General features: G+C 39.5%; 1 protein-coding gene across 1 annotated transcript in view; it reads left to right on the top strand.

Annotated features, from left to right (window-relative positions):
• TACR1 (tachykinin receptor 1) overlaps positions 1–21,186 on the top strand; it is a 156,347-nt gene that overhangs the window by 93,053 nt on the left and 42,108 nt on the right. The gene's annotated exons all lie outside the window — the stretch shown is intronic.

Below are 21,186 nucleotides of genomic sequence, written 5' to 3'. Positions count from 1 at the left end.
CTTTACAAAGGATGTTAATATGTGTTAATACGGGATGTTAAAGTGGTGTCAGTATTGTAGAGGTTCCCCCTGAAATTTTTCAATTTCTCAGATGAAAGGAAGCAGAAATGGATTTGGGTGTTTTTCCTCTTCGAAGCTACCTCCTGGTTGTAGGGGGTAAGTATCCCAGAATCAGAACTTTCCCATTTCCATTTTTTGTTCTTAATTTTATTTTAGTCACCACAATTTACAATACTGCCAGTGATAGGGCTTCATGCATACAACATTCCGAAACCGCAACTCACCACCAGAGTATTGATTTCCCTCGAGTCTCCCCTTTACCCTAATTCCCCTTATCTCAATACCCCCAAACTAATGTCTCCCTGACATGGTAAACTCCATTCTATAGATTAGTTCTTAGATTCTGTTCTTTTGGCCATTTGTTATTGCTTTACTCTGCTTCTTTATATCTCACATATTAGAGAGATCATTCTGTATATGTCTCTCTCCTGGCTGATTTTACTCTGTATAATACTCTCTTCCACTCATAAAATGTTAAGTTGCATGATTTCATATCTTTTCATAGATGAGTAGTATTCCATTGTGCATGAAATAATTCCTTCTGTTTTCCAACTAGCAGTAGACCCAAATAATTTGTTTTTATGAGAATATCTTTCATCTAGTCACTTTATTGATTCTCTAGGGTTTAATCTATTTTTTCTAGGCAAACAATCATAAAGTCTATAAATAATAATTTTGTCATCCTCTTTTGAGTTGTTGTACTACTTATTTTCATTATTATTTTATTGAGAAAAGAGTAGTTTATAAGACTGTAATTTTTATGTTTTAGTAGTACAACATAATTATATGCATGCTTCGCTCCAGGACTGGAGCAATAGCACAGTGGGTAGGGCGTTTGCCTTGCATGCGGCCAACCCGGGTTCGATTCCTCCATCCCTCTCAAAGAGCCCGGCAAGCTACCGAGTTTATTCCACCCGCTCGGCAGAGCCTGGCAAGCTACCTGTGGCATATTAGATATGCCAAAAACAGTATCAACAAGTCTCACAATGGAGACATTACTGGTGCCCACTCGGGCAAATCGATGAACATCAGGAAGACAGTGCTAGTGTATAATACTACCACACCACACCCACTACCAGCATGCAATATCCCTCCCATTAGGTCCTTCCCTTCTTTGAGTTCCCTTCCCTACCATTTAGGTAATCTCAGTTCTATTTTCAGAGTCTAAGAATATGTTTTCATCAGTCATTGTCTATTCCCTTGTTTTGCTTCTTTATTTTCTTCCTGAGTAAGATCACACAGCATTTTTTTGTTCTTTATTTATGTCACTTAATATGATCCTCTCCCAGTTCTATCCAAGTAATAGCAAAAAGTAAGTTTTCATCTTCGCTGATTGCTGAGTCATATTCCATTGCATACCGTTTATTTTTATTTCATGTTGTATTCCAATGACCAGAACGTTCAAATAATTAAATAAGACTACATTAGCTTTCTTACTTTTCTGGAAATGCCTAGAAGGTTTGGGGTTCATGGGCCCCAAAACACTATTTTGAAAAGACGTGTGTGCTCCTATGTTCATTGCAGCTCACAAAAGCCAAGATCTGGAAATAATCCAAGTGCCCAAGTCCAGATAACTAGATAAAGAAATTGTAGTATATACACATAATGAAAGACTCAACTATAAGAAAAAATAAATTCATGTGATTACCATTGTGTATATGGAACTATAGAGTATCATGCTGAGTGAAGTCAATCAGGAGAGAGACATATGATCTCTCTTATGTGTGGGATATAAAGAGTCATAGCAAGAGAGCAACAGTGTCAAAGGCAACAGAACTGGAAGGATGGTCTACAGAATTGAGCTTGCCTGAGTTTGGGGTGGAGGATGAGGGGGACGGTGGATAGGAAGAGTTCCTGGGACATTGGTGGAGGGAATTAGATTCTAGTGGTGCATGAGGTGTAGGAACAACTTATGCATGAAATTATCACCAACAGTATTGTAAATCATGGCACCTCAATAAAATGGAGGGAAAACAAAACTGGAGCAAGAGAAAGCTTGGATTCCTGGTGTCACAATTAAGTTTAATATCAGGAACTTTGTTGAGAAGATTAATATTCATTGTATCACTGAAGCTTCCTTCAATGATCAAGAAGCTTCCCTCAGTTATCACTTTGGACAGGAACTTAGTGTTGAAAGTAGGTAAAGGGATATACCTGATAACCTTCCAATATATGTATTTGAAACCATAACACCTAAAAGGAGAGAGAGAGAGAAGAAAAGTACTTGCTACAGAGGTGTCGGGGGACGGGGCGAAGGGAAACAGGACAGGGACATTGGTGGTGGGAAATGTGCACTGTTGAAGGCATATGTGTTGGAACATTTTATGACTGAAACCCAATTGTGAACAGTTTTATAGCTGTATTTCTCACTGTGATTCAATAAAAATAAATACATTTAAAAAAAATAAAGAAAGCTTCCTTTTATTCCTAGTGATAGTTTTACCAAAATACATCAGTATCTGTTAGAACTGTTTTTAATGTCTGTTATGGATACAAATCATTATTTGGTATCTTGTGAATAAATTCAGTTGGTCATGGTGTATCGTGTGACATTTTCACATCGAAGTTCAAAAGTTCAAAGTTCAAAGGTCTTATTTTGACCATGTGGTACCAGGGATTGAAACCAAATCTCCACATGTAATGTATGTGCTCAGCCCATTGGGCTCTCTCTGGAGACCTGGAATTAACAAAAGAACTCATCTATAAGATCTACTAGCTCCTTACGAGATGACCTCACTTTTTTCTCTTTCTCTTCCTTTTCTTATTAAAAAATACTTATATATTTATATCAATCTGTTCTAAAAAATGCTTTTCTATAGTTTCATAATGTAGACAGAAGGAAGGGGCATACTTTACATGCAAGATCCATAGTTTGATAGTGACTCCTCTTATTGCTCTGTTCAAATATTATTTACTTTTGATACTTTATCCTGTCAGAGTCAAAATACTTTAATATATTTCATTTAACTGCTGATCTGCTAAAACAAATGCAAATTCTTGTAGTTTTAGAGGTTTTTTCCCTCAAATGTGTTAAAGTATTTGTACTCACTAAGAAATATAGTTTGAATCACAGAAAATATTCTTTATTTAGAGCTTTTTCCATAAACTCTCTTTTTGCTGTATTTATAGTGTCATTTGGTTTTATTTAATTCATGCACTGTTAGCATTTTAAATTTTAGTTATTCAGTTTCATTTCCTTCTTCTTCATCAGCTTGCTATAAGAATACTTCTTAAACAGAACACATTTTTTGATACTCCTTTATAACTACTTCTGGAAGTATTTTTCCTCCTCCAACATTTCTAAACTCATTGTCATTTATCGACATTTATGGTTAGAGCTGATCATATTTTGTCATTTGGTGTCACACTTCCTGGTTTTTATTATTCCCTTTTCATTTTGCTTGTGCTTTATAGATGGCTTCATTGACTATTATCCTTGGTATCTTCAAAAATAATTGTATTTTATTTTATTCTCTAAATAGAAAGCTTAAGGTTCTTTGCTGTGCTTCAGGGCCCAAAGGCTACTCCTGGTGATATGCCCAGCAGTACAACACTAGGGCCCAAGTATATGGGTCCTCTTGGGTAGTGCAGTGCTAAGGACCCTGAGGTACTGCTGAGGGGGGCCCTGGTGGGGCCATAACAGACATTAAAAATAGTTCCAACAGATACTGATATATTTTGATAAAACTATCACTAGGAATGGAAGGAAGCTTTTTTTTTTTAATTTATTTATTTACCAGGGCCCCCCTAAGCAGTGCCAGAGCAGAAAATTCAAACTCAATCCTAATGTTTGCATTCCTGGCCTCCCAAATTTTTTTCACTTCCATTTATAGGAAGCTGATACTGTCTATGTTCATTTTTTTCTTACCATTTTTATGTTGATAATCCTGGGTTTATATTTTTGTCACTTCCATTTATAAGAAACTCGATACTTTCTGTATTCATTTTTTTGTACATTTTTGTGTTAACAACCTGGGGGTTAGAACCTGTGCTCTTTATAGAGGTTGTAAATCTCTATAGATCAGTCGTTACCAAAGTGTGGCCTGTGAGCTTCTGAAAGTCCAGAAGTCACTTTCAAAAGGTCTGAAGGGTCAAGTCTATTTCTATAAATAGAAGAGGGTGTTGTTTGCCTTTTCCACTCACGCTCTCATTCCTGCAGAGTGGAGCTTTTCAGAGGTTTCAATAGGAGTTGATATTACAGCAAACTGAAAATGCAAAAGCATACATAAGAATACTCCTGCCTCCAATTAAATTTGGGACTTGATATTAAGTTTGTGAAAATTATAAACAAAGTCATGCTTTTCACTAAATATTTTAAACATAAATATATTTGTGATTAACCTACTATTTATATTCATTTGGAATGGGTTTCTTATTGCTACTTATTGTTTCTTTAGTTTTTTTGTAGGGGGGGGCCACCTCCAGAGCTCAGGGCTTACTCCTGACTCAGGGCTCAGGGATTGAACCAATTGACTGAATGTAAGGCAAGTGTCTTGCCTGCTGCACTCTCTTTCTGGTCCTTCTTACTGCTATTTTAAATAAATTTTAATTTAAAATGTTTTAGATTTATAGAAAAGCTGCAAAAATAGTAAGGTTCCCGAATACCCCACCCCGTTTCCTTTGTTAACAGCACATTTGTCACTGTTTGTTATTGTTGTCGAAGTCCATTCTTCATTCAGTTTCCTCCTTTGTCCAGTGCCCCCAGCATCCCCCCATCCGACCCTGCCCCATGGGCCTTTTCTATTCCCAGATCTCATCCAGGATATCACTTACTCCTCAAGTCATCTTTGGCTCCTTGGTTATGTCAGTTTCTCTTTATTCCCCTTGTTTTTTCCATGACCTCAGTAGTTTAGCAGCAAACTGGGTAAGTATTTGTTGAAGGTTCTCTGCATTGAGAGATTTGCTTTCTCCTTTTCTCATGAATCACAGATTTGGGGGAGAGAAGCCTCTGAGATTAGGAGTCAGTCTCCTCACATCAGATTAAGCATACGAGCTCTGTCCAGAGGATCATTGTTGGCCTTAGTCATGATCAACTGGCTCGGGGTATTATTGCTGGCCAGGTTTCTCTACTGTAATGCTATACATTTCCGCCGTCCAGTATTGAATCTTTGGAAGGAATTTACTGTGCCTCCTACACTGGACTGGAAAATTATGTTCCCCCTCCTAACAAACAGTTCCAACTGCTTACACTATTTGGAATTCTTATAAAGACTTGGCTCTTCGCCTCAATCATTTATACTGTGTGTACTCTTGGATATTTTTCTTGTATTTAGATTCAGAATCCCTTTGGATTATTTTATTTTTGTTGCTCCAATTGTTTCAGCTCTGATCACCAGAAGCTCTTTCATTTTATCCCATATCTTTTTGATGTATATATCCCATTGTAAAAAATCTGTACATCTTTAGGATTTGTGACTTTATTTGCTTTTTTTTCTTGTTCTGAGCATTTTTATATTTTGTGAAACTATCGGTTCCCCAGGTTCATCTTAGTTCTTTCTTCAGCCCCCAAGCTAGCCACTTCTCTAAGGAGTCCTAGTTTTTTATTGGAGAATATATTTTAAATAAAAATTGCGGCTCTACGTGTATGATTATTTATAAATAGTAACACTATCATTTCCTTAGATTTTTGTCCTAATATTGCAATATTAATGGGTCCAGATGAACAGAAGTTCATGAGGTCCATTGTAACTTTTGAGTATAAAATGGTCCTAAAATCATTTCTCAGTAGAAATGATACACATTTTCCTCCTTAACAGTGTTTTCTATGCAATTTCAAACTGTGTTTACTATGACTTACTTCCATCTAAGTGTGCTTTTGTTTTACTAGTCATCATAAGTTTATTGGCTATAAGGCTTCCTGATTTTAATTCTCATTTTTGATTCATCCCTCATTGTTGTACAGCATGTCTTCTGGAATTTTCTTCACCGAAGAATGTGTTCTTGCATATTTACGATGACTTTTCTTTTGCATATACATAAAGATGGAGACTTACTAAGACATAAGTTATGGAGATATCTTTTTATCTCCATAACTTAAACACTTCAGAAGCTACTTTTTAGTTTCCTTAGGTTAAAATTGTTTTTTCTTTAGCCTGAAATGTACTCCAAAATACTTATAGGTTTATATGTTAATCTAGAAAATCTAAACAAGATAGATATGTTACAACTTTATAATCTAAAGGCTTAATATACTGTCAATTGTTGGCCAAAATGTATTTTGGATATGCATTTTTTTAAATTCTATTATAGTTGGTATTCTTCTGGTTGCAAAGGAGAGAAAGTGACTTTGGAAAATATACTCATTAGCTTCTGTTGAGTAACAAGCCACTTCTAAATGTAGTGGTTTAAAGTAATTACTGTTAATTAGGCCACAGTTTTGTGAGTTGCTTGGCTGGCTTGGTTTGTATCACTTGATTGCTGTTAGACTTTCTGTGTCTGCAGTCAGCTGTGGGTCAACTGCTTGCAGGATAAACCCAGCAACCCATATGCTTGTACTTGGCGCTGGAAGACCCAGGTGCCAGGAGTGGCTGCGCCCTGTGCTCCCGTCTGCTTCAGGATCTCTCAGGCTTCTCCACCTGGTGGTGGGATTCCAGAAGCAGGTGAGGAAGCAGGCCTATGGCACAAGTGCCACTCACGTCTCTGCTCCCACCACAGAGGCCCACATGCCATTGGCCAAACCATATGGCAGAAAATATGGGCACACTTTGTTTTAAGTTGCTGAAGAGAGTCTGGCATTTGTTTCTCAGATACAGCTTCCAGAATTACCATGATGGTGCAACATGTTTCAAGAGTTCATGCCAGAGGAATAGTGCCTTGGTTCACCAGCTATGCCATCTAGGTTACTGCTCTTGAGTTTTCTGAAAATGACTGATAATAAGAACACTTACATTTTTTAAATATTATTATGATTATGGGCTGGAGTGATAGCACAGTGGTAGGGCATTTGCCTTGCACGCAACCGACCCAGGTTTGATTCCTCTGCCCCTCTCCATGAGCCTGGCAAGCTACCAAGAGTATCTCGCCCACATGGCAGAGCCTGACAAGCTACCTGTGGCGTATTCAATATGCCAAAAACAGTAACAACAAGTCTCAAAAAAAATGGAGACACTACTGGTGCCCGCTTGAGCAAATTTATGAGCAATGGGATGACAGTGACAGTGATATTATGATTATGATTTATAATGATAACTATATGTAAAAGTACATATCCTAGAGGCCTCTAATACATGGTATTATCCAACAAAGGTAACAGCCTTTCTTCTGGGTGGATAAGAACATTTAGCTACCTGAAAGCCTTCTCCTATTTTATTTTGTTTTCATGCCGCAATAGTGTTTGGGGATGACTCCCAGTTTTTATGGCTTGTTGGTTACAGCTGATGGTGCTTGGGGACTTTATGGATCAGAGATTGGACCTGGGTCTCCTGCACGCCAGGCAGGCACTCCAGCCCACTGAGTCATCTCTCTGGCCTGAAAAATCTTACTTCAAGTATCTCATCTTCACATTGTTTTCATTTTCTTTCTAAATATTCACAGGGAATAATCAAGTTGTCCTCTGACTGATTCTATTTTCAGCCTTGTCCAATATGTCATTGTCTAGTGTTTTATTTTTTCTTTTGATTCACCAACTATGAGATTCATGGTCATGCTTGTCTGAATTTAAATGTTGGAACTCATGTTCTTGTATCTTAAAGGCAAAATACTTAATATTTCTAAGTAAATAAACTAGTCATTTCAATATTCTGTGTCTTTTAGTTATTAATTTTGGGGTAACTTTATTTCTCTTATGAACGATGGTGAGTTGGGAGGTTGCATTTCTCTGAACCATAATATCAATTGGTAGTTCCCATGAACTTTCCTTTTTAATTTTTTTTTCACTTCTTCTCTGGGGCACTCTGTGGTTACTCTGAGTGAATAATCATTTCATTGATTCACACAGCAAATGCTTATGGACATTTACTTTATGATAACTACTGTGCTGAAAATACAACATTGACCCAATTCTCAATGCTCTCCTGAGCAATCAGAGAGATAAAGAAGCATGTTTATGGTGATAGAAGCATGCTTACGGTGATGGGTGTTACAATGATATAAAATCTGTATTTTCAGGACAGCACAAAGAATGATGTGAACGAATGATGACTGTCATTCGTCTACAGTCATCAAATGTTCATCGAGCCTAATAAGTAATCCACTGAGATCTGCAGTTAAAATCTGAGTCAGAGACTGTGGGTTAAGGAAGAAAAGCAGTATGTTTGGCTGAGTAGATGAAAGGATTCTAGGTTGAGGCAGTGGCATATTCTAAAAGACAAATAGTATTGATACTGAAGAAACTAAATTCTAGAGCAGGGCGTAGCTCCATGGATAAGATGCATGCCTACTTCACATTTCTTGCTCCCATATCGAAGATTAGATGGTCATACATTTGGGGTTGTGTGTAGGGATATTCCACCCTGTTCCATTGGTCTGAGGCTCTGCCTTTGTTCCAGTAGCAAGGAAAGCCTCTTTAACTATGCAGCTGTTAGAAAAAATGAAGTCATGAACTTTGCATATAAGTGGATCAACATGGAAAGTATCATGCTAAGTGAAATGAGACAGAAATAGAGAGACAAACATAGAAAGATTGCACTCATCTTTGGAATATAAAATAACAGAGTAGAAGACTAATAGCCAAGAATAGTAGAAATAAGTACCAGGAGGTTGGCTCTATGGCTTGGAAGCCGATCTCACATTCTGGGGCAAAAGGCAGCCCAGATAGAGAAGGGAACACCAGGTAAAATGTGGTTGGAAATCCCACGCGGGAAGGGAGATGCGTCCTGAAAGTAGACTAGAATCTAAACACAATGGCCACTCAATACCCCTATTGCAAACCACAACACCCAATTCGAGAGAGAGATCAAAAGGGAATACCCTACCACAGAGGCAGGGTGGGGTGGGGGGGAGATGGAATTGGGGGGTGGAGGGATACTGGGTTTATTGGTGGTGGAGAATGGGCACTGGTGGAGGGATGGGTTTGCGAACATTGTATGAGGGAAAAACAAGCTCGAAAATGTGTAAATCTGTATCTGTACCCTCATGGTGACTCACAAATTAAAGAATTAAAATTTTTTTAAAAATAAAAAAATAAAAATGTAATAAATTTATGATTATCAGTAAAAAAAAAGATGCATGCCTAGCGTGTTCCCAGCCCAGATTCAGTTCCAAGCACTGCATGGTCTCCTGGGTGCAGACCCTGAAGCTCCTGAGCACCACTGGGTGTGGTCATGGAGGCGCCAGCACCACCCTAATGGCCTGGGTATCCTGGGTACCACAGGATTCAGCAGTTTTGCATCCTCAGTCCCTTTCATAGGAAGGAAGGAAGGAAGGAAGGAAGGAAGGAAGGAAGGAAGGAAGGAAGGAAGGAAGGAAGGAAGGAAGGAAGGAAGGAAGGAAGGAAGGAAGGAAGGAAGGAAGGAAGGAAGGAGGAAGGGAGAAGGGAAGGATGGAGGGAGGGAAGGAGGGAGGGAGGGAGGGAGGGAGGGAGGGAGGGAGGGAGGGAGGGAGGGAGGGAGGGAGGGAGGGAGGGAGGGGAAAGTAATAACTAGCATTCATTAAGCACCTATGATGTTCCAGGCACTCTGCTGAGAACTTTACATCCCTCAGTTTATTTTATCCTTAGAACAGTTCAGAGAGGTAAATAAATTATCTAAGGTAGTTCCCAGCTGGCAAATGGCATAACCAATACCTGAACCAAGGAAGTCTGAGCTTGATGCCCACTTATTAGACACTGTATTATCTTACCTCTCAAGAAATTCAGTGTGGTTGGCTGGAATTTGTATGTATGAGAGTGAGGGTTATTATATGTGTGTCAGATTGACAGTAATGTGTGTGTGCATATGTGTGTTTATGTGTGTGGCATGGCCTATGTGCTTGTGATGCGTGTGTAGTGTAGCACTATGTGTTTGTGATGTGCACGTGTGACAGTGTGTACATGTGGTATAGATGGCACATGTGTGATATGGCGAGTGAAGTTCCAGACTAGAGATGATGAAGAGCAGGGCAGGCCCAGTGAGCGGCAATAATGCCCAGGCCCATTATTACCTTGGCAATAATGGGGAGGGAAAGTCTAAAACAAGAAATTCTGATCATAGCACAAGTGTGAGATGCATCCCAGTGGACATACAAATCTACATCAAAGTGAAGTCTGAGGTGAAGTATAAAATATGAGCCTTAATTTTACAGATGACTCTACAAACTGGTGATGGATGAGTCACCTGTGACATTAAATCAGCTCTGGACAATGCACTCAGAAAATCAGCAGCAAAGGAAGACACTTGGAAAGGGGGCTATGACTCAATAGCCAACAGAGTAGACAGGAACCAGGGTCATGGAGTCATGGAAGGAAAGGGACTCCAGAGTCTAAAATCAAGTGCATTCATCTTTGTGAGCTGCCCCCAGTATTAGCACTTGGGGCAGCAGCAAGCAAGAAAGTGGGTTTAGTCATGTTGGCTGTGATGCTCTGCTGGATATTGAAAAGGGAAAAGGCAGTAAGGGAACTGGAGGCAGCTGCATAGGAGTGACGGGCTCGAGGAGAGTATCACCTGCAGAGACAGAAGGATAGGAGGAAAATGGCAGGTTTAATAGAGTCCCCACTGAGACAAAATTGTGACAAGTGGAGAAACTTGAGCATGTGAGTCAGAAGGATGCGCTTGGTGTCATGGGGGAGCTTGAAATCAGCATCTTAAATAATGTGCAAAGCCCAGGGGTGGCCAAGGAACTGATGCTCCCTGATCTTGGGGGTGGGAAGGCGAGGAACCCCAGAACTGAGGTGCTGGGACTGGCCTGTCTTCCACAGAAAGATGAAGTTCCTGTTCTAAGGCAGAAGCAGGCTGCAGAACAAAGCTTCAAGCAGAGCTAAAGTTCTTAGTGATTATGTGAGGCCAGAAGACTGATGGATGGACAGTAAAGAGGAAGGGAGGCAGGATTCTTCATGGGGATGGTTGAACAGGACAAAGGAGGTTGTGATCAGGAATGACAGTGAGAAACAGGGCAGCCCTCTGCTCCCCTCCTAATTCCAAGGGGAGTAAATGTGAGGGCCAAAAGGGGAAAGATGCCTTAATTTATAAAGGGGTACAGAAAACATATGTTCTTGGGGCCGGAGCAACAGTACAGCAGATAGGGTATTTGCCTTGCAAATGACCAGTCAGGATTCAATCCCTAACAATCTGCATTATCCCCAGAGAACCACCAGGAGTTATTCCTAAATACAGAGCCAGGAAAAAACCCTGAGCACAGTTGGGTGTTTCCCTGCCCAAAAAACGGAAAGAAAATATATGTTCTTGAAACCATCCAGGTTCTGGGAAGACTAGCAGTAGAAGGGACACTCCTTATAATATGTTGAGGAGAAGCTGGAGAGCTAGTACAGCAGATTAGGTGCACACAACCAACCTCAGCTCAATCCTTGGCATCACATATGTTCACTGGGCCCTGTCAGGAGTAATCTTTGAGTACAGAGCCTAGAGTAAGCCCCGAGTACTGCCAGATGTAGATGAAAGCTAACAACAAAATTGAAGATATACAAAAGCTTACTTGCCACAAAGTAGAAGCTTAAAGGTTGAACAGAGGGATTTGGGGAGAAAATGAGCTGAATCCAGAGGAGATGGGGAATAAATTGAACATGGGGTGAGCAGAGTTTATGGAGATCTGGGTTTCAAGGACCAAGGCATGGATGACTCTTGGTAGATGAGAGTCACTTTGCTTGGGCCCCATAGTCCCCGAGATCTGTCTGATATTCTAGCAGCTACTTCCAGATATTTTGCTTCATCTTACTCATAGAACATCTGCACCCTCAACTTCTTGAAAGTTATTTCTGGGAGATTTGAGTTTATGAAGGTAAATAAGATAAATTTTATCAAAAATAAGAAACAACCTCAATGCCCCATGACATAAGAGAAGTTGGTTTGCTCATGCACTAAAGTATTAGGTGATTGCTGAAATATTTAAAAAAAAATTTATAATAACATGGGAACATACCTTTGTTATGTTAGAGTACAAAAAATGGGGAGGGAAAAATTGCTATATGATAGACAACTGTGTAAAATTAAACCCGAAAAGCAATCCATGCATTGAGTTTTCTTTTCATTTTGGAAGATACAGCAAAATACTGCCCTTTCTTACAGATTGAAGCACATGGTATCTTTTCTCTCTGCATTCTGTCCTGCATTTTGCTGATTTCCACATTTTCTACAGTATGTGTGTGTTACTCGGGTAATGGAGACAAGGTATATTCAATGGTGTGCCAGAGTTAGTTTGCAAGAGACAATTTTGCATCTCTTCCCAATCCTGTGTTCAGTGACAGCATGGTATAGCTTGGAAGTGGCATGTCAGGAAATACTTAGGCTAGATGATGGTGTCAGTTAGATATTTTCTCTTCAGAGACTCCAGTGTTGTCATGAACACACCATGGTTATACACTGCTATTAGGAACCTCTGATGGAAATCAGAATACACCTAAGGAGTTGAGGGATCAAATGCCCAACGTTGTCTTTCCTCTGAGCAGATCTCTAAAGAGGAAACAACTTGCTTATGGCTTCACAGAACAATTCAAAGAAACAAATATATTTTTGTGACACAATAGCCCAGCGGATAGGACATTTGCCTTGCACACAGCAGATCCAGGTTCGACTCCTCCGTCCCTCTCAGAGAGCCTGGCAAGCTACCGAGAGTATCCCGCCCACACAGCAGAGCCTGGTAAGCTACCCATGGCATATTCAATATGCCAAACACAGTAACAACAAGTCTCACAATGGAGACGTTACTGGTGCCCACTTGAGCAAATCAATAAACAACGAGACGACAGTGCTACAACAGAAAGTTGCTTTATTTTGGGTGCCCTCCCTCGCCCACCCAAGGCATGGATAGTAAACAGATGTTCATTCTAAGTAAGTGTACTTGTGACTGCCTTAGAACTCCTGTCCCTGTGACTTTTACTACTGTCCATACCTTTAGTTCTATGGTTTTTATTATTTATTGTCAAATATCTAAGTTGGCTCTAATCTGAAATGTGCTATTTAGTAGAGGAGAGTATGTTTAGCTCAAGTACCCTAAATACATACTTCACAAAACAAGAATATCAGGTTTTGGCTATTGTAAACAGTGCTGCAATGAACATACAAATGCAGATGTCATTTCTACTATACCTTTTTGCCTCTTTGGGATATATTCCCAGGAGTGGTATTGCTGGGTCACATGGGAGCTCAATTTCTAATTTTTTGAGAATCATCCATATTGTTTTCCAAAAGGGCTGAACCAGTCAGCATTCCCACTAGCAGTGAAGGAGAGTCCCCTTCTCCCCACATTCGCGCCAACACCGGTTGCGTTTATTCTTTTGGATGTGGGCCAGTCTCTGTGGTGTGAAATGATATCTCATTGTTGTTTTATTCTGCATCTCCCTGATGATTAGTGATGTAGAGCATTTTCTCATGTGTCTTTTAGCCATTCTTTGAGAAAATTTCTGTTCATTTCCACCCCCCATTTTCTGATTGGGTTGGATGTTTTCTTCTTGCAGAGTTCAACCAGTGCCTTGTATATCCTTGATATCAAGCCCTTATCAGATGGGTATTGGGTGAATATCCTTTCCCATATTGTAAACTGTCTTTGTGATTTGGTCACTGTTTCTTTTGAGGTGCAGAAGCTTCTTATTTCGAAATAGTCCCATTTATTTATCTCTGTTTTTACTTGCTTGGCCAGTGGCATGTCATCTTTGAAAATACCTTTAGCTTCAATATCATGGAGAGTTTTGTCAACCTTGTCTTCCATGTACCTTATGGATTCTAGTCTGATGTTGAGATCTTTAATCCACTTTGACCTGACTTTTGTATATGGTGTTAGGTAGAGATCTGAGCCCATTTTTTTTGCAAGTAGCTGTCCAGTTTTGCCAGTACCATTTGTTGAAGATGCTTTCCTTGTTCCACTTCAAATTTTTTGCTCCCTTATCAAAGATTAGATGATCATATATTTGAGGGTGTGTGTCAGGATATTCAACCCTGTTCCATTGGTCTGCAGCTCTGCATTTGTTCCAGTACCATGCTGTTTTAATTACTACCGCTTTGTAGTAGAGATTGAGCTTGGGGAGGTTGATTCCTCCCATCTTCTTTTCGAAGAATTACTTGGGAGTGCCCCACAACAGATGACTGGCTAAAGAAACTTTGGTACATCTACACAATGGAATACTATGCAGCTGTTAGAAAAGATGAAGTCATGAAATTTGCATATAAGTGGAAAGTATCATGTTAAGTGAAATGAGTCAGAAAGAGAGAGACAGACATAGAAAGATCACACTCATCTGTGGAATATAAAGTAACAGAATGGGAGACTAACACCAAAGAGTAGTAGGGATAAGGATCAGTAGGTCTGCCCTACGGCTTGGAAACTGACCTCACATGCTGGGGGAAAAGGCAGATAAGAAGGAGAAGGGAACACCAAGTAGAGGATGTTGGGAAGATCCATTCAGGTTGAAAATGCCCGCTGAAAGTAGACTCCAGACCAAACATGATGGCCACTCAATACCTCTATTGCAAACTACAACACCCTAAAGGAAAGAGAACAAAAGGGAATGCCCTGCCACAAAGGCAGGGTGGGGTGGTGGGGGATGGGGTAGGGGTAGTGGGAGAGATACTGGAAACATTGGTGGAGGAGAATGGGCACTGGTGGAGGGATGGGTAAATGATCACTGTATGACTGAAATGCAAACACGAAAGTTCATAAGTTTGTAACTGTACCTCACGGTGATTTACTAACAAAAATTTTTTTAAAAAAAGCAAGAATACCTAGAACAAGAAAAAAAAAACTAAAGCATCACTTCTATGTTCATCACACCCATAACATGAAACATGTTTCCTTGAACATGGGTGTGATGAACATAGAAAGGTTTACTACACATAGAAAGGTTTACTGTTATGGTCAAAGGCATAAATTTCCATTCTTTTTTTAAAAAAAATGTTTATTTTATTGAATCACAGTGAAAAAACTACAAAGCTTTCAGATTTAAGTCTCAGTCATATAATGATCAAACCCCCATCCCTTCACCAGCGCACATGTTCCACAACCAAGAACCCCAATATACCCCCCTCCCACCCCCACCTGAGTGGTTAATGATCTTCACTTTATTCTCTCTATACTTTGAATACATTCCATTAAATTTCCATTCTTGGGGCTGGTATGATAGCACAACGGGTAGGGCGTTTGCTTTGCACGCAGCCGACCCGGGTTCGATTCCCAGCATCCCATATGGACCCCTGAGCACAGCCTGGGGTAATTCCTGAGTACAGAGCCAGGAGTGACCCCTGAGCATCACTGGGTGTGACCCAAAAAGCAAAAATAAAATAAAATAAAATAAAATAAATTTCTATTCTTGAACTATTCTTTCAGGAATACATGTGGTTAAAGAGAGAGAAAAGAAGTTTCATCCTTATGAGGTAATCTGCTAAGGGATTTTTTTCCAGGATCTTAGAATCCTGAACACATGCCCTGACTGAGAGAACAGAAGTACCAGAAGATACAAGAGTGATATGTTTGACAGCTAGAGCATAGATTTGAGGTGTGAGAAGGTGGGCCTAATGCACAGAGTGTTTGGCCTGGAACTGAGGGGAGAGCTTCATCCTCTGAAACTGCATAAGAGAAGGAACTGTCGAAGGTATAGAGAGAAGCTGAAAGATCCATGTTGAGAGTTCTTGGTACTCTTAGTGAAGAGAAAGAGATGGTCACCTCCAGAAGTGGGAAGCCTCTAAATACCTAGCCAGTGTGTGAGGACATTTGAGGCCCTGCCTCAAACAGCTGTGCAGACATATATGCATCTGTATTTTAGAACAACACATATTTTAGAATCCTGTTTATTCATTAAGTATTGCTCACACTTTTTTTTTCACTTTCTTCATTTGAGCAGCATTTCTGTACCGTAGCACTGTAGCACTGTCGTCCCATTGTCCATCGATTTGTTCAAGCAGGCACCAGTAATGTCTCCATTGTGAGACTTGTTGTTACTGTTTTTTGGCATATCGCATATGCCACAGGTAGCTTGCCAGGCTTTGCCGTGTGGGCAGGATACTCTCGATAGCTTGCCAGGCTCTCTGAGAGGGACAGAGGAATCAAACCCGGGTCAGCCACATGCAAGGCAAATGCCCTACCCACTATGCTAGCACTCCAGCCCTGCAATTACTAGGTCCAATTTTGCATGAAATCACAGCCAAGGGAGATTAAGAAATTTGCCTATAGTAACGCAATTCATAAGTGGTAAAGTCAAGATGCAAATCTGTGTCTTCCAAATCCAAGTCTGGTGCACTTCAAAAATATTTTTTATTTGTCCCTCTCCTTCTGACTAACTTTGCTCAGCATGATACTCTCTAGATCCATCCACATAGCAGAAAATAGCATGATTTCTCATTTTCTTATAGATGAGTAGTATTCCATTGTGTATACGTACCACAGCTTATTTATTTAGTCATAATAAAGAACACTTGGACACTTGAGTTGTTTCCAAATTTGGGCTCCTGTGAATAATGCTGAAAAGAACATAGTAATGCAATTTTATTTCTGAACAGAATTTTGGGGTCCTTGGGGTAGATGCACTTTAAAGATTTCAAGATATTTCCAAAATGAATTCTGAGTTGCATTGGGAATTCTGAAGAGCCTCCATGGAATGGCACTAACTTTTAATGTAGAGTGAGGACATGTGAATCTTACTTTCCTTTGAACACTAAGAGACCATTCAGGATTATTAATTGCTCTGATATTAGGATTGTTGTTTCTCAGGGAGACTATGGAGGTCTTAGATCAGAAAGATATAGAGAATAGCCTGTTGGCAGAGCAGTTAAAACACTCACAGTATTTATTGATTAGATTCACTAGGGCCATAGATCTTGGTTTCCCAAACTATCATAATAGTAACATAAAATATTATGGGTAACAAATCATCATAACTAATATAATAATGCATATATTTAAATATTGATATTGAGAACACAGAGACATGAAGCAAGTACAAGCCACTGGAAAATGGTTCCACGGTTTTGCTTCATGCAGAATTGCCATTGACCTTTAATTTGCAAAGAAAAAATGCAGTATCTGCAAAGTATGATAAAATGAAGTATGCTTTTTCCTTCCTCCTTGTTATGCAAAATCACTAACTTGATTCTCCAAACTCATTTCCAACTTAATGTGGTACTCATAAAACAGAAGTACCTGCCAGATAACAGGTTCATTCTCTTGGGCAGTTATTTGGTTTTAAATAATTAGTTTTTTTCATTCATTTCCATCTTCATTGATGTATGTGCTTAGAAAATGTGTGGGGGTGCTTGCCCCATGCATTCGGTGACCATGAGTGGCTTCCCCAGCCCGGCCTGCTGCTGCCACCAACAGATACATGAGGAAGGGAACAGGGCTGGTTGGTGATAAGTTGCCATTTATTCCAATCTCTATTCCCCTGCTTATTCCATTCTCTCAGTGTGCCTGTTCCAATCTCACTGAGTGCCCCATTCCAGTCTCACACTTCCTCTCACTCCCATTTCCTACTTTCCCCCATGCTCATCTCACCACGCCCAGTCTCGCACCCTTAGTCAAGACCCCAACCTTCCAAGTTGGGAGTAGCAACTATACATAGGTAAGAGCACAGTCAACATATAGCAAGCCCTTATTCTGAAAAAAGATCCATTTAGGACAAAATACCATCTAAGGTTGTATTTCTCCTTTCCTTAGTCCATAAACATTTAAAGGGTCATCTGAAATTTACTTCTTAATAATATTAGTCATTTTGCATGGACACAGTAAGAGATATATTAAACTAAAGGGGACATGTCGCTATAGATCCCAGACTACAGTCCTCAGGCAGATTAGTCATTCCTAACCTTAGCAGGGTCCGTGTCCAGACACTTCTCTTTGGGTCATGCCAGAATTTGTCCATGACCGTGCTCTTAACTTATTATGTTTTATGGTGCTAGGCCTGTCCCTTTTTGGTGCCAGGGTATCTCTCAGCTTGCCCTGGGTCCATCCAAGTCCTTTGGGGACCCTGCATTTGGGAGGGTCTAAGAACTAAGGGCAACTGATGCTTAAGTCGAGTAAGTATGACAGATGCCAAAAAATAAGTATTATTTAGAGCCAATTAACTCCCAAGTTATAAAAGCATAGCATTAACTGTCTTTCTATGTCTATACAAAAAGGACATTTCTCTAAAGTAAACTATGCAAAAGACATAAGGGAAAGAGAAAAGCAGTGTTTCACTTACAGATATAAAATCCAAATCCTTAGAAGGATCTGACCTTACAAGTCACAGGGTCTGATTTGGGACATAAGTGATTAACAGAAAAGGGAAGTAGAGCACAAAGGAGAGGTTAAAGGTAAATACAGAAGAATGGGAATTCTCAGGAACACTGTGAGGGATGTAACCCAATAAACCTAAGATTCCTGCAGCAAGGAAGAAAGGACAAACCAATGTTATCCTACGATCACCTAAAATTTCTGCTAGTTACTGAAAAATAATGATGCAAAAGGAAAAGGCTGATGTTTGAGGAGAACTAAGAGGTTGCTCCTCCTACTCAAACCCCCTGCTTTTAATATTTCACTGTCCATGTCAACCTAGACATTCCAAAGTGGTCAAATAACAACACAGGGAAAATATGAGGCCCAGGAGCAGAGAGATAGTACATGACAATGTAAGATGAGGGAGCAAGTGCTGATATAGAAGTGTGGCCGAAAGCTACCCAGAAGAGCTAAGATCATTCAAGAAGAGAGATGCACTAAATAACATATTTTCCAGGTTCTGAAATAGTCTTCTACTATGTTGGTTCTAGCCTGCTAGGACTTCTATGTCTAAAATAGGGTAAGTCAATCAAAAATCAAAGGATGAGCTATCTCTCTTATTAGGGGCAAATGGAGTAGATAAGTCAAACTCTAAGCTAATGTTTATTTGTCATTTATAAAATCCTTGGTGAGGCTGGAATGGTAGTACTGCCTTGCATGTGACCAACCTAAATTCAATCTCCAACACTCAATATTGTCCCAAAGCCCACCAGGAGTGATTCTTGGGCTCAGAGACAGGAGTAAGCCTGAACACAGTAGGGTGTACCACTCCAATTCGACCCCCACCCACCCCCAGAAAAAAAAATCAGAAAATCCTAGAATCCTAAGAATATACTAAATTTATTCTACCTGTGCTCTGTAACAAAGCAAGTCTGAATGAATGACAGCACATCTATTTGCAACAAGTCTGTTTGGTAATTCAGTACCAGTAGACTCAGACCTACCACATAGAAATAGAGATTCCTTTCAAAATATTACTGTTCATTGATTCTGTGCCTAGTATTCCAGTAGTTATTGTTTCCATGTCTCCTAATAAAACCTCCATTTTGTAACTTATGGGTCAAGATATCATTTCAACTTTCAAGTCTTATCATAAGAAATGCATTTTGTAAAGTTATGGCTGCCATTTACAGTGATTCCTCTAACAGATCTGGGTAAAATCAACTAAAAATCTTCTGGATAGGATTTACCATTATAGATAACATTTAAAGGATTTATGATTCATGGGAGGTCAGATGTTATCAACATTAGCAGAAATTTGAAAGAATTTGATTCCAGCTATCATGGAGAACTTTGAAGAGTTTAAGATTTCATTGGAAGATGTAACTGCAGATGTTAATATCAAAGGAACTAAAATTAAAAATGAAACTGAAGGTACAGTTGGATTGCTGTAAATTTCATGATAAAACTTGAAGGAGTAAGTTGGTTCTTGAGATGGAACTGAACTTTGGAATTGTTTGCACAAAGTTATTAAATACAACAGTGGCAGGGATTGAGGATTGATTTGGAAAGCCTGAGTCCCACATACCTTTCCCTCTTTTAGGTTGTTGTGGTAGTGGTGGTGGCTCCACAGAAATCAAATACCTAGTTGTGGTATTTGCACACTTGGTCATTTTGCTCATGCACACATTTGGTTATAGTGTGTTAAAGATTGCACACTTTGCTGCAGCATTAAGTTCACACATGAGAGTGCCATGGGGATTGTATTCAAGTCACATGTGGGAAATGGCACTCTGCCTGTGAGATATAATGCCAGATGCAACTCTAATTTTGAAGGAAGTTCTATGTGACTGAATAATTTCAAACAGCAGCATAAGCAGAAAGAAATTTTTCGTGAAAGGAAGAGTCTATCAATGCAACAAACATCAGTGTTTTGCTATGTTCAGAAACTGCCAGCCACGCTCCCCCTCAGCAGCTACCACCATCATCTCTCAGCCATTACCACAGAGGCAAGAACCCTTCACCCGCAAAAATAAATGATACAGCTCACTGAATATTCAGATGATAGTTTGCAATTTTTGGCAATAAAACATTTTTAATTAAATTATACATAGTTTAGACATCATGTAATTGCACACTTAATACCCCAAAGCTTAATGTAAATATAATTTTTATGTTTTCTGGAAAATCAGAAATTTCTTATGAGTCATTTTACAGCAATCTTTGCTTTATTGCAATAGTCTGGAGCTCAACCTGCAGTTATTCTGAGGTGTGCTTGTGTTTGAAGTTGAGGGAAGAATTGGGAGGGTTAGGTATCAGTGAGGTTTGACATCATGTGGGGAAATGAAACTCAAAATGTAGAGACTGAGTTATTTACTACAATATGGGTGATATAAGATCATCAAACCTTCTAAATCATCAGGGTGCGTGTGTGTGTGAGTATGTGTGTGTGTGTGTGTGTTTTGGATAAAATAATAGTGTGTACTGATTTCTGCAGCAAGGCTGAATTAGAGCATAGTTATACCTCACATATATAGTTTCCGTTTTACAAGGTGAAAAGAGTTGTGGAGATAAATGCAAGCGATTTTTGCATAACAAAATGAATGTATATAATACCGCTGAACTGTATAAGTAAGAGTAGCTAAAGTGGAGAATGTTATATGCAATTAAAATTTTTACATCATGACATACTAATAGTATACTCACTTCCACAATTAAATTTCTTCAAACAAACCTGGGACCTAAATGTTGTTTGAGATAAAAACATAAAAACTAAGGCTTAGAAAATTTGTATTACTTGTCCAGTCATCAGTGAGGAAGCCATAAGGGATGCCAGTAACATGACCCCCAAGAGTAAGG

This window comes from Sorex araneus, chromosome X (assembly GCF_027595985.1).
Source record: "Sorex araneus isolate mSorAra2 chromosome X, mSorAra2.pri, whole genome shotgun sequence".
Taxonomy (NCBI): Eukaryota; Metazoa; Chordata; class Mammalia; order Eulipotyphla; family Soricidae; genus Sorex; species Sorex araneus.
This window is presented reverse-complemented; position numbering and strand designations above follow the sequence as displayed.